At 34.5% G+C, this 11,910-nt stretch overlaps 1 long non-coding RNA gene across 1 annotated transcript; it reads left to right on the top strand.

Annotated features, from left to right (window-relative positions):
* The first annotated feature begins 8,978 nt into the window (after nucleotides 1–8,978).
* Nucleotides 8,979–11,324, top strand: LOC126689384 (uncharacterized). Its single transcript, XR_007644510.1, has 2 exons — nucleotides 8,979–9,435; nucleotides 9,538–11,324. It is a non-coding gene; the product is annotated as an uncharacterized LOC126689384 (long non-coding RNA).
* Nucleotides 11,325–11,910: the final 586 nt, after the last annotated feature.

Raw genomic sequence — 11,910 nt, 5'->3', positions numbered from 1 at the left:
AATTACTCTTCAAGTCTCAAGGGCCAACACATACAAGGACAAAAGGATCCAAATTGTAAGGCATTTCAGACTCTGAAATGGTCGCAACATAAATACAATTTCTTTTTACCGTATATTCTCAATCATCATTTATTAACCATAATTAACACAAAATATACATCAACTACACAATTAACAGAAACCCTAAAACAAAAATCAATCAAATATATTACCTAAACTTATTAACAAATAAAATTACCTAAAACAAAACAATTATTTTGAAAAAAAAAATCAGGAATAGAATAGAATACTTACAACAAATTCAAAAAAGCATAGCAAAAATTTGGATGCTCCAGCGGTAATTTTTTTCCGGAACCCTAGAATTCAAATCGAAAAAAGGAAATTATCAAAACCAAACAAAAACATGAAATTTGAATCAGAATTAAAATCAATCTAAATCAGCACGAAGAAGCTAAGAAATCAATTCGAAAAACCACAGCAAATAAATAAATAAACATCTTCTCAAATACTAAATAAATGATCAACAATGATAGTGGTAGATGATTTGAAGGTGGTGGATGGTGCAGTGGAAAATTGCTTGCCTAGTCTCACGTCCATCTTCTTGACCCTCTTTCGTTCTCTTTTTTTTTTTTTTTAAAACCAATCGTTCGTACTCTGTTTCTTTCTTTTCTTTTTGGTTTTGTATTTATACACTACCCATTCGGCCGGTAATAGGTTTACTGCTTAACTTAAATAAATGGTCAAGATTGAAACAATAAAAATACACGGCTAAGATTTGGGTGGGTACGGTACCCACTAAAAAAATAGGTTGGTACTGTAGAATGACCCCTCAAACATAATCCTTAATCACTATTATAAAATTGAAAAAAAAAAAAAAAAAAAAAAACTTAAATAACAACAATAAATATTAGCCCAAATAATAACAAAAATAAACCAAACAAAAATAAGATAAAACCAAACAACAGGAAGTAAACAAATTATTCAACAAAAAGCTTATTATAAAACAAAAAGATAAAAATCTCTAATTATTCAAATTTGTGGCTTATTTAACCTATTCAATAAAAATAATATCTAATTTCATTTTTCTTTAAAAAATAGTACCAAGAAAAATACTGTGATTGTGAGTTCTTCTTGATGGTAAGTGATGGTGATGATAGTTATATTCTTTATTTTTTACTTTATAATTACAGCAATTTTACTCTCCTTAACAACTTAACTAATAATTGTATCAAATATTCCAGTTATCTTCTTATTAAATTTTTATATTTTAAATTTTTTAATAACCACCTTAAAAGAAATTTTTAGAACGGCTCTTTGCAGTGATTTGTTATTATAGCAGATCACTGTAGCTGGTTGCTATAAATTTTTTATTCACTCCTATTTTTTTCATTTCCCTCTCTCTCCACTCTCCCTTCACGTCCACAAGCCACAGTCCACTCCTCGGTCATCTCTCCCCTCTCACATGGCTCGGGTTTCTCGTCGTCTCAATCTCTCCTTTCGTCGCCGGTATGGATTTGTGAGAGAGGTTTTGGAGGGTTATGGTTGGGTTTCAACAGCTGGGCTGCATGTGCGGAGGTAGGTGTCGGCGAAGAAAAGTTTTCGGTCGAAGGTGGGTTTTTTTTCAGTGGGTTTTTGGTTGAAGGTAGATTTTCGGTGGAAGGGTTTTCTGTTGAAGGTGGGTTTTTTTCAGTGGGTTTTCGATTGAAGGTGGGGCTTTTGCTGGTTGTAGTCTCAATGGGTGGTGGTGATGGAGGTTTTGGGGGTGGTTATTTTGTTTTGGGTGTGGTGGGTTGCAATTTTTAGGGATTATGGTGGTTAGGGGTTGTGGTTGTAGGTGGTGGGGTCAGTGGCTATGGCTGTGGCAATGGCTGTCGTGGCTGTTGCTGCGGTGGTTGTGAATGTGGATTATTACCATGTTTATAATATTTTATTTAATTTAGAGGCTAAAATAGAATCTTTTATACTGACTACTGAGCGAATTGAGTGCATTTCAAAATGAATTGTCAGAATAAATAAAACGATTTTTGAGTTGCATGCTAAAATTTTTAAAAAGCCGAATGTGAAAGCTCTAGCTATATTTGAAAACATTGCTTTTGGCTTCCTACCGGTTCCTTGTAACTAGCCATTCAAACCTAGAACTTGTTAATAGATTAGAAACATAAATAAATAAATAAATAAAAACAAATGCTACGTCTACTATCTTTTCAATTTTTCAAAAAAAAATTAGATGATAAGTTATTGTGTAAAAACATTATGTCAGTGCTCGATAGTTTTTTTTTTTTTTTTTATTTGATAGGAGTCAGTGCTCAATAGTGTGCTCAATAGTGGGCTCAAATGATACTGTAAAATTTCTCTCAATTATTTTTTTTCCTTATTGGACATATATGATGTCCTCGCTTTTAGGATGTATTTACTTAAAAGAATGGTGAAAGAATTAATATTTTTTTTTATACATAATAAAAATTTTACTATAACCTAAAAATTGAAGATAAAAATTCTAAATTTTACTTAATTTTTAGGATGATACGTAATAAAGATATTACAAATTTTATAAGCTTTAAAAACGGATGTGTCTACTTTTCTTACTCTTCATATGGACTTCAAATTAACCAGACTATAGAAAGGATCTCCCAAGAATCCAGTGGTCCAGCATTTGCTTTCATAAGATGAGTTTGACTATAAAAGCTAAGGGGTAGTGTGGCCAGATATTGTTGTAGCACCCCGTGCTTCTGTCCTCTACCACTCAAAGAAATATATTAATTGGTCAGTCTCGAAGTTCAAACTCAGTGTTAGCATTGGCATCATCACCTGAAAATCTTGTGGGGGCAGTGAGCCTGGGGACACGATGATGATATTCCATGGTGTGTATTTGACTTGATGGATAAGGGAAAACTAAATGATTCATTGATTTGTCACAATATTTTTCTTTTGAAAGATAATTATAACGTGCTATTAAGTCCGTAGTTCAATTTTTTTTTTTTTCCTCCTAATTAAATCCCTAAACATTTTGTATCATTTTGTATATAGAAAAGTGACAATTTAGTTATAAGACTTTTGGCATTTATCACAATATTTGAGTGATAACTTATAAGAATGTCAACTGGTGACAAAGCATAAAGTAGAAAATATGGGGGGGGGGGGTCAGTAAATATAAAAATGTACTATTTGTAAAATAAAGTTACAAAGTTTCAAAAAAAAATAAATAAATAAATAAAGTTACAAGAGAATTCAAGGACTACTGCACTTAGTGGCCTCACTCTATGTTTTACCCTTTTTTTTTCTGCTAAACCACCCTATGTTTTACCCTTGTTAGACCTATTATTCGTATCCTTGTGTCTTCGATGGAGATATAATGGCCACATGGCCTTCTTAGTTCTTACATTGGTTAGTATGGTAATAAATTAATTCAACAGGAATCTAATAATAATATGCCAATGCATGCAATCCTGCACAATAGGGGCTTAAAGCACCGGATTGCTCTCAAAGAAATTGATTGGTCGAAGCTCAAATCTGAGGTTAGGCATTGGCATCACCGGAAAATCTTCTTGCCAAGGGATATGATGATATCCAATGGTGTGCCATAATTCAATGTCCTTGTTTTCAATCTTCCTATTCCTGTATCAAAAAAAAAAAAAAAAAAAAAGAATTATGATTACATCCATTATAATCAATAACTAATTTGTACACAAAATTAGATTTAATAGAACAGAATTAAAATTATTAAATTGCATCTAGGGCTACAAATAATTAAATTGTTCTAATTAACTTAATTGGTAAAGTCTATTATCACAACTATCCGATAACCTCTTCCCTGGTGAGTTAGTTATTGTTCTTCACTTGCTTTGTTTCAAAATTGGCCTTGACAAAGGAGTTGTTTTCATTATCCACGTCAGGGTCGAGGTAATAACTCCCTTAACTGTAACTAATAACTATACCACTTAGTGCAACCTGTAAGTACATGGGGACAAACTTGAAGCCAAATTTTTTTTTTTTTTTCGTGAATGACTTCCCAAAGTCCTCTACTGAGTTATGCATCTTCCTTTGCCTGTTAATAAGGCACATTGACTCCGTGACTACAATATTGTCTGTTAACTTAATCATGCGCTTGAAACTGCCCTAGTTTATCTAATTCGCACTTTTCCAATGTAAAATTTAGCCACCGCTTGGTCGGTCTTAATACATTAATTGTGTAAAATTTAATACTACAATAACTGCACAAATCATGTTGTTTTGCTCATGATTGTAAGCACGTATAAAATAATATGGCATGCCGACAGCTATGGCTGTAGAGAAAATTTTGCAGCGTATCAGTGATGGCTGTAGAGGGGATCCAAGAACTTGGTGTTTAATGGTTAGGGTTGGAAAGATTCTGATGAGGATAGGCTTACTTTTTAGGGTTATAAGGAATGTTTCTCCATTTGCTGCTCTAAACATTTGGTGATGGGGTAACCAAAATTCCTCAGGTAAGATTTTGGGATGGAGGATCGTTGCTGTTGCTCCTGTATCAAATAAAGCTATCACCGGAATAGGTCTAGAGTAGGTATCAAGGAGAAGGTGTACTTGGGCAATGGGGGTTGGATTGGTCAGGGGAGCTATAATTGGTTGGGATGTGTAAATGGTTTGGATTTCTAGGTCTGAATCATATTCACTGTCTGGATCTGAGTCTTCTTCCGAGGTAGAATAAGCCATGACTGCTAAAGCTTGAGGGGAGTAATCATCATCCAGGGAAAAGAGTGACTCCATATCTGAGAAAGGAATATCATCTGCATGGATCTGGGCTTGTTCAAGGAGCTTTGCTACTTTTTCCTTTTTCGGGCAATTTTTCGCAAAATGACCTGGTCTTCTGTATACAAAGCAGACTTTCGAAGTTTTTCCTTTAAACTACTTCCTTCTAAGAAACTTCCACTTTTTCTTCCTAAAAGTTTTTTTTTCTTTTTTCCTGCATAATGTCTCTTCTTTCCAAAATATTTTTTGAAATGATCTTTTTTTTTCTGTGGACAGGCACAATTTTTCTCATAGCACTTTATCTACAAGTCTTTTCTCCTACAATTGTCTTTAAGTCTGCTATGGACCTTGTCAATTTTGGAAAGAAACTTCCTCTGATTACAGAGCTTTTCCAGAGCAATGAGCACATGCTGGTAAATTTCTCCCAAGGAAGCTTGTTGCAGAGTTATTTTTTGGAGATTCATCATTCGGAGAGTTTCATCTCCTAATGGTTCAGGAAGGGAGTTGAGAAAAGTATGTTTGGCGTTAACATCATCCATACCATTAAAAGAGTAGTATCTCCTTGACATTTTGTCAAAATGTTTCTCCAAATCTTTCCTTTCAAATGAACAACATTTCATCAAGAGGAATTCTTCTCGAGCTACTTCTGTGTAATGAGTCACTGAGCTAAGAAATTCATTATGGACAATTGTGAAAAAATCTTCCAACGTGTTACATTGGGCTGCCTGTCTTTGTCTGTATTCTCCTAGATTAATCCACCATTCTCTTAGTCTTCCTGTAATCCTTGCCACAAATTTAGGAATAACTTGGGCAACAGTGGCATTCAGGACTTGAAGTTCAGCAATACACCAGGAATACATGCTAAAGATCTCATCATGCCATCTGGAAGGAGGAGCATTATCTAGGGTGAACAAATGTTTTGAATCTGTAGTTGGCGAGTAAGCCAACCTTGTTTGGTAGTCTGGGATAAAGGGTGGTGGAGGAAAAATTAGTGGAGGGGATGGAGGCTTTTTAGGATGAAGAACATCATCTTCTTCTACTTTTGGTTCATCATTCGCCATAAGCACCTCTTCTAGGCCAAGGTCAGACAAATCTAGGTCAGTATCCTCAATTATTGGAAGCACTAAAGGTTCTCTTGAGTCATTAAGGGTGAGGGTTCTTAGGAATGATGAAATTGGATTTGGAGGGTCAGGGTCCATAGCCAACATGTTCATATCTGGGGGTCTTGAAGAAGCACCAACAGTTGGATCTGGGGATTGGTATACTTGTTCTTTATCTTTTTTCATGGGAAAATTGTCATTTTGAGGACTAGCTTGTGGTTCTGGTTGGGGTGGAACTGGATTTGTAATACTGGGGAAAATTCCACTTGGTCTAAAAGGATTATGATTAGGATGTGTCATGACTAATGGTTGTAGGTTTTGAAAGGGAGAGGCTAGTAAGAATGGTGAGGTTAGAGGCATGGTTAGGTCTTTGTATAATGATTGCCGAGGCTGGTAGAGCGTATGAACATGCATTGGGAGAATCTGAGTAGCTTCTTTCTGTGAACCTTCCATAGATTGAAGTTGTAGCATCAACTGCTTTTTCCCTTTTTCTTTTTGTCCAATAAGAGGAAAAGAGACAGACAAGTCCTTGACTGTAGAAGCAATGATCGCCAATTCCTGTTCAACTGCCTTAATTTTCTTCTTCAAATCTTCAATAAGAGAATTGGAGGATGAAAAGGTATGAGTAACTGCTTCAGCCATCCTTTGTTGGTTATCCAAGATTTTTGAAAGGGCTTTGTTTTGTGCTACAACATTTTCCGCTTGCCAGTTTAAAGCTGCTTCTACCGAAGAGACCTGTTTCTTGGTTCCATCTGAATTAGTTCCAACAGGATTTTTTATTTTCCAGACATGTTTGGTATTGGTTTGGGGGTGGTCAAAGCTTTCTAATGGAGGAAAGTTCTGAGAATAGGAAGATGAGGCTTGGTCAAACATGTAACAAAGGGAAGGTTCTTGGTTTTGAGTTTGTCCAGTAGGAAGGGGTTGATATTTTGAGTTTTGGGGAAGAACTTTCTAGTAGTATGGGATTAACGGAGATTTCTGGTTTTGGTCATGATTTTCTTTACATGAATGGGGAGAGGGAGAGGTTTGCTTTTTGGTTCTGGGATAAAGAACATAATAATCAAACCTTCCAGAGGGTTCTCCCAAAAGGTCAACTTCTGGATCTCCTGCTTCATATCTTTCTTTGAGCTTTCTCCTAGAATAATCCTCTTCAAGAACTTCGTCCTTCTGGCAGTCAACACAATCACAAATGTCCCACCATATGTGACCAGAGGGTGATTTCCCTTCATAACAAGGCTTTTCGTCTTCTTGGAATGCTTTGATTTGAAGACCATCTTCTCCAACATAGGATACTGGTTGAAGCATAGCAATTTGAGTTGGAAAGACTGTTACATCCTTCTTCTCTGGTGGTTCTGTCAAGAATTTTGTCTCTACTTCACCATTTGCTTTTCTGATAAAGAGAGGATCTTTTGACTGAATAGGTTTGGTTGCTTGATGAAGCATCTCATATTTCGTAATCCATGATTCTGGAAAAAGAGAAATCATCTGATCTTTGCTGAGTTGTCTTGGGACGAAAGTACACATGGGTGTCATTCCCGGATCAACTTGGATCAGCAATGCATCATTGGATTGGGCTATGTCTGGAACCGCTATGTCAAAAGCATGATTTTGAAGTCTATAAGCCAGCTGGTAGTGAAGTGTGGCAGCAAATGTATCCTACACTTGAGAAGCTCCTGTAATTTGGACTTGTACTTTAAAAGCATCACAAAGATGAGGGTCCTTAAGGGACATGTTGAAGTTAGGAAAAAGGGTAACAAAAATTGTTCCCACATTTAAAGTGGTTTGGGCCGTTCCTATGACAGCATTTTGATATTCCAAAAATCTGGAATCAAGAAGTGAAATTCTAGAGACTACAGGGAGTCCCTTTCTTCTATGGAATGTTAGCGCCAACCTTACTGCTCCAAAGTGAAGGTGTGTGTATCCCTGTTTCTGCCATGGGATTACAAATTCTCTAGGAAGGGCAAGGGTAATGAAATTTTCTGTTTCACTTGCTGGAATATTATAATGGTCAAACTTAGAGGCTTGGACATACTCCTTTACAGTAGAAGACTGAGAGGGACCTAACAATTTTTTTATGGATTTTTTGAAAGAAACTTGAGGTTTATCAAACACAGTATAAGAATTTACAATAGGAAAATCAGTAATAGGGATTTTACTATCCTCAGGTACATGGGAAATTTCGTACAAGTAGTCTAACCTATTTGCAGTAGACTTTCGAAGAGAAAGGTCAAAAACAGATTTAGTGGTATCAGATACTTCTAAAGATGGACTTGCCATGATAGTTTCTAATAGAAAGGACTATTTACCAAAGACCTAGCAGGACTAAAACACCAACTCCAGGCTTAGACGTCCACAAGGAGACTATGGCAAATAAGATTCTCTAAAGACTTTTAAGAGCAAACTCCCTAGTGTTCTACTTGATTATCAAATCCAGTGTTCTGATGTGATTAATACAGAGGATCCACATAATGTGGCAACTGCAAACCAAAGAGCATACTAATCAGGACAATAATCAAAGTATACTAATCAAAGGAGAGAGAAACTAATCACAGGGCTCTGATACCAACTAATGTAGAGAGGGAGTGCAACTAATCAGGAATAAGGTAGGGGTAAGGATAACAGAAATGGAGGGTGTAAGAAGATTATGGAAACTGGTTAATTACGTATAGTCATTCTATGATACCCACCTATTTTTTTAGTGGGTACCGTCCCACCCAAATCTTAGCTATTTATTTTTATTGTTTCAATCCTGACCATTTACTTGAGTTTAGTAGTAAACCTATTACCGGTAGAATGGGTAGGGTATAAAAACAAACAAAACCAAAAAGAAAAGAAAGAAACTGAGACCGAATGATTGGTAAAAAAAAAAAAAAAAAAAAAAAAAGAGAACGAAAGAGGCCAAGAGGATGAACGAGAGTGCGACTGTCACCGCTCACCATCCACCACTTTCAAATAATCTACCACTGTCACCGGTGCTAATTTCTTTATTTATTTATTTGCTGTGATTCATATTGATTTTAAATTTGATTCAGATGTCTCGTTTTCGTTTGGTTTTGATTTTTTTTTTTCGATTTGAATTTTAGGGTTTTCGGAAAAATAATACTGGAGGAGCATCCAGATTTTTGCTACGCTTTTTGAATTTGTTGTAAGTATTCTCCATTTTATATGACAAGTGCTTATTTTGTTGACTTTGCAAGTCGCCTTGTATTTTTAAGTAAAAGTGGTGATGCACACAGCAAGCATCACATAAAGTTTAGGGAGAATGGGTACAATAATTTTCCTGAGATTGTGTTTTGGAACCTTAGGAACTCTAAGGCCACTCCTGTTCCATCCAATCAGAGTGGGGTGGCTCTTGTATCTCCCATGAATTACCCTGTACTTTGCAAAATATGGTAAGGCTACAATAGAAATAAATTATATTTTTCTTTAATCTGGGGAGTTCCTTTGTCTATCACATATTGACCCTTAGTTAATGTACTAATTGGAATTGGAAGTTAGATATACGAATTGGGTACTCAGGTCCTTTCTTTTAGGGTGCAGGGGTTTGAAGTTATTGTTATTGATATTGTAATTTTGCATGCAGTCCAGCATAGCAGTGGACATTTTGTAGGTCTGTGGTCTTCCTCTTGAGTTATAAGAGCATAAATTTGCATAAAAAGTTTGGATGTCTTTTTTTTGCATGCAGTCCAGCATAGCAGTGGACATTTTGTAGGTCTGTGGTCTTCCTCTTGAGTTATAAGAGCATAAATTTGCATAAAAAGTTTGGATGTCTTTTGATGCTGTAAATGTGGCTGGATTTTTAAATGTCCTATATGAATTATGGCATATGTTTTAGATCATAAGAACATTGTTATTACAGTGCATGTTAATTAAAATGTCTTTTTAAGTCTTGGTCATATACAACATTTATGATTTATGTAATCTATCAACCAAAACCATGTCTAGTATTCTGCATAAATTATTAGAATCCAAACAGAATGCTAAGAAAATGCTTGCATTTAAATATTTTGTTATAAATTTTAAGGATATTAATTTATTTTTAATTCTTGTGTTCCTTTGGTGTTTATCACTTTAGTCATAATGTCTTTATTATATGCTTTATTTGATGAATTCCCCTTTGATGTGCAAAAAACTACCAAAATTCTCTATGCAACGAGGCGTGCCCTTATGAACATCTCATTTTTCTAAGTGTTGATAGTTATACCATGTAAATGCAGATGCTTTAGTTACCACTTGAGCTGCAAAAATTCCTACAAGTTAGAAGCTGCCATGTTGAGAACTTAGGAATGAATAATCCAGACATGTAGACCAATTGCAAGATGTTTTTGATTATCTCTTTTTCAATTATTGCCATGATGGTATACAAATATAGATGTGAAGAAACACATTGTAGTGGATTTCTTTGTAAATGAATTTTTTCCTTCTTATGATGAGCAAGTAATAGAATAAGTAGTCGTCAAGATACTTATAATGGATTTCTTTGTAGTTTTTCAACTTCCTTTAGATACTTTACAACAAGAGACCTGTTTGTAATACATGAAACCGGGTTGTATATCATTTCAAGTTACCGTTATTATGAGGTAAAAAACACTACATTTAGCTCCAAGTGCAAGTAGGTGGTATGAACCTGTGGAAAAATGGTTTCATATAGCATTCAGATCAAGAGAGCTAAAATATTATAACACCCAAAATTTGCCCAATAAAAAAAAAAATTACATTAGTTTTTGTATCAATTGTGTAAAATATGAAATTTCAAATTTAAAAATATTTTAAATTAAATGGCTAAGAGGGGTCATATATGATGTTTGTTCAACTGAATGACTTCCTAGGGCTAACTCAACTATATGGCCATGTGCTAACTACTTCTTGGTATTGCATTTTTCAAGCTATAAACAAGTTTTGTCCATGTGTTTAAAGATTGCTTTGAGAAAATTCTGCAGGTACATAATGCCTTTCATTTCTACATAAGTCTATCACTAATACAATCATCACATAATGTATATAGCTTTTTATTTTATTTTTTCCCCTTTCCTTTGTTTTATTGTCCAATTTATTTTATTTAAGTTAACTCATTGCTTCTTCTTTTTTCTCCTTAGAAAAATACAAAAGCATGTGCTTATAAAAACAAAGTTATTGAAAATTGGAGGACATTGAGATCTTGTTTGGGAGGAATAGAGCTCCTAGAGTTGGTGCAAAATATATGGACGATGCAATTGAAGTTATGACTGAGGAAGGAGAAAAGTGATGAATTCTCCTATTGCACAACAACACGTCAATATTTGGTATCAATAAGTTATGCAATTGAACCTTGTCAAAGAAAAAAGAGTAGAAAAGATACACTTTGAATCAATTTTTTAGTTTGAGATTTTGAATGTTGTTAGAAAAAAACCCATGTATTTGTACTCTCTCTCTCTCTAAAATATTTTAGTTGGCAAGAGTTGGCAAGACATTTTTTTAGTTGGCTATGATGGAAGATATTTAGTCATTATCTTGTCAATTGGTCTATCAATGGCTTCTTTATTTTGAATTTTGTGCAAAAAACACATATTTTGGATACTTCACCATCTCTCTTGAAATAAAACTTTTTAGTTGTTAAGAACTTTAAGAAAAAATATTTTAGTTTGAGATTTTAAATGTTGAGAAAAAATTCATGCATTTAAGTTCTCTCTTTATGTTGATATAGAACATTTTAGTTGTCAATAGTTGGCAAAAAAAAAAAAAAAATAGTTGGCTATGATGACAGATTTTTAGTCATCATTTTGTCAATTGGATTATCAATTGCGTTTTTATTAGCTCATGTATTTATTAAAAAATGTTATTAAAATTAAAATGTAGAAGGTTTAAAAAAATTGAAAAAAATAGAGTGGTTGTATAAAATTTTTATTGTCATTTGTGCAAAAAGAGGTTTCAAGGGGGGTATATTGGTCTTTTTTAGATTTCAAGGGTCCTTCGGTTATTTTTTAGGTTTCAAAGGTATTTTGGTAAGCAGGTTTCGAGGCATTAAGGTCATTTTTCTAGGTTTCATGGTCATCGAATGTGAGAAAAAAATAAGGGAACCACTGTATATGACAAAAGTACAGTCACA

The sequence above is a fragment of the Quercus robur genome, chromosome 6 (assembly GCF_932294415.1).
Source record: "Quercus robur chromosome 6, dhQueRobu3.1, whole genome shotgun sequence".
NCBI lineage: Eukaryota > Viridiplantae > Streptophyta > Magnoliopsida > Fagales > Fagaceae > Quercus > Quercus robur.
The sequence above is the reverse complement of the archived record's forward strand: the minus strand, read 5'-3'. Positions and strand labels throughout refer to the sequence as shown.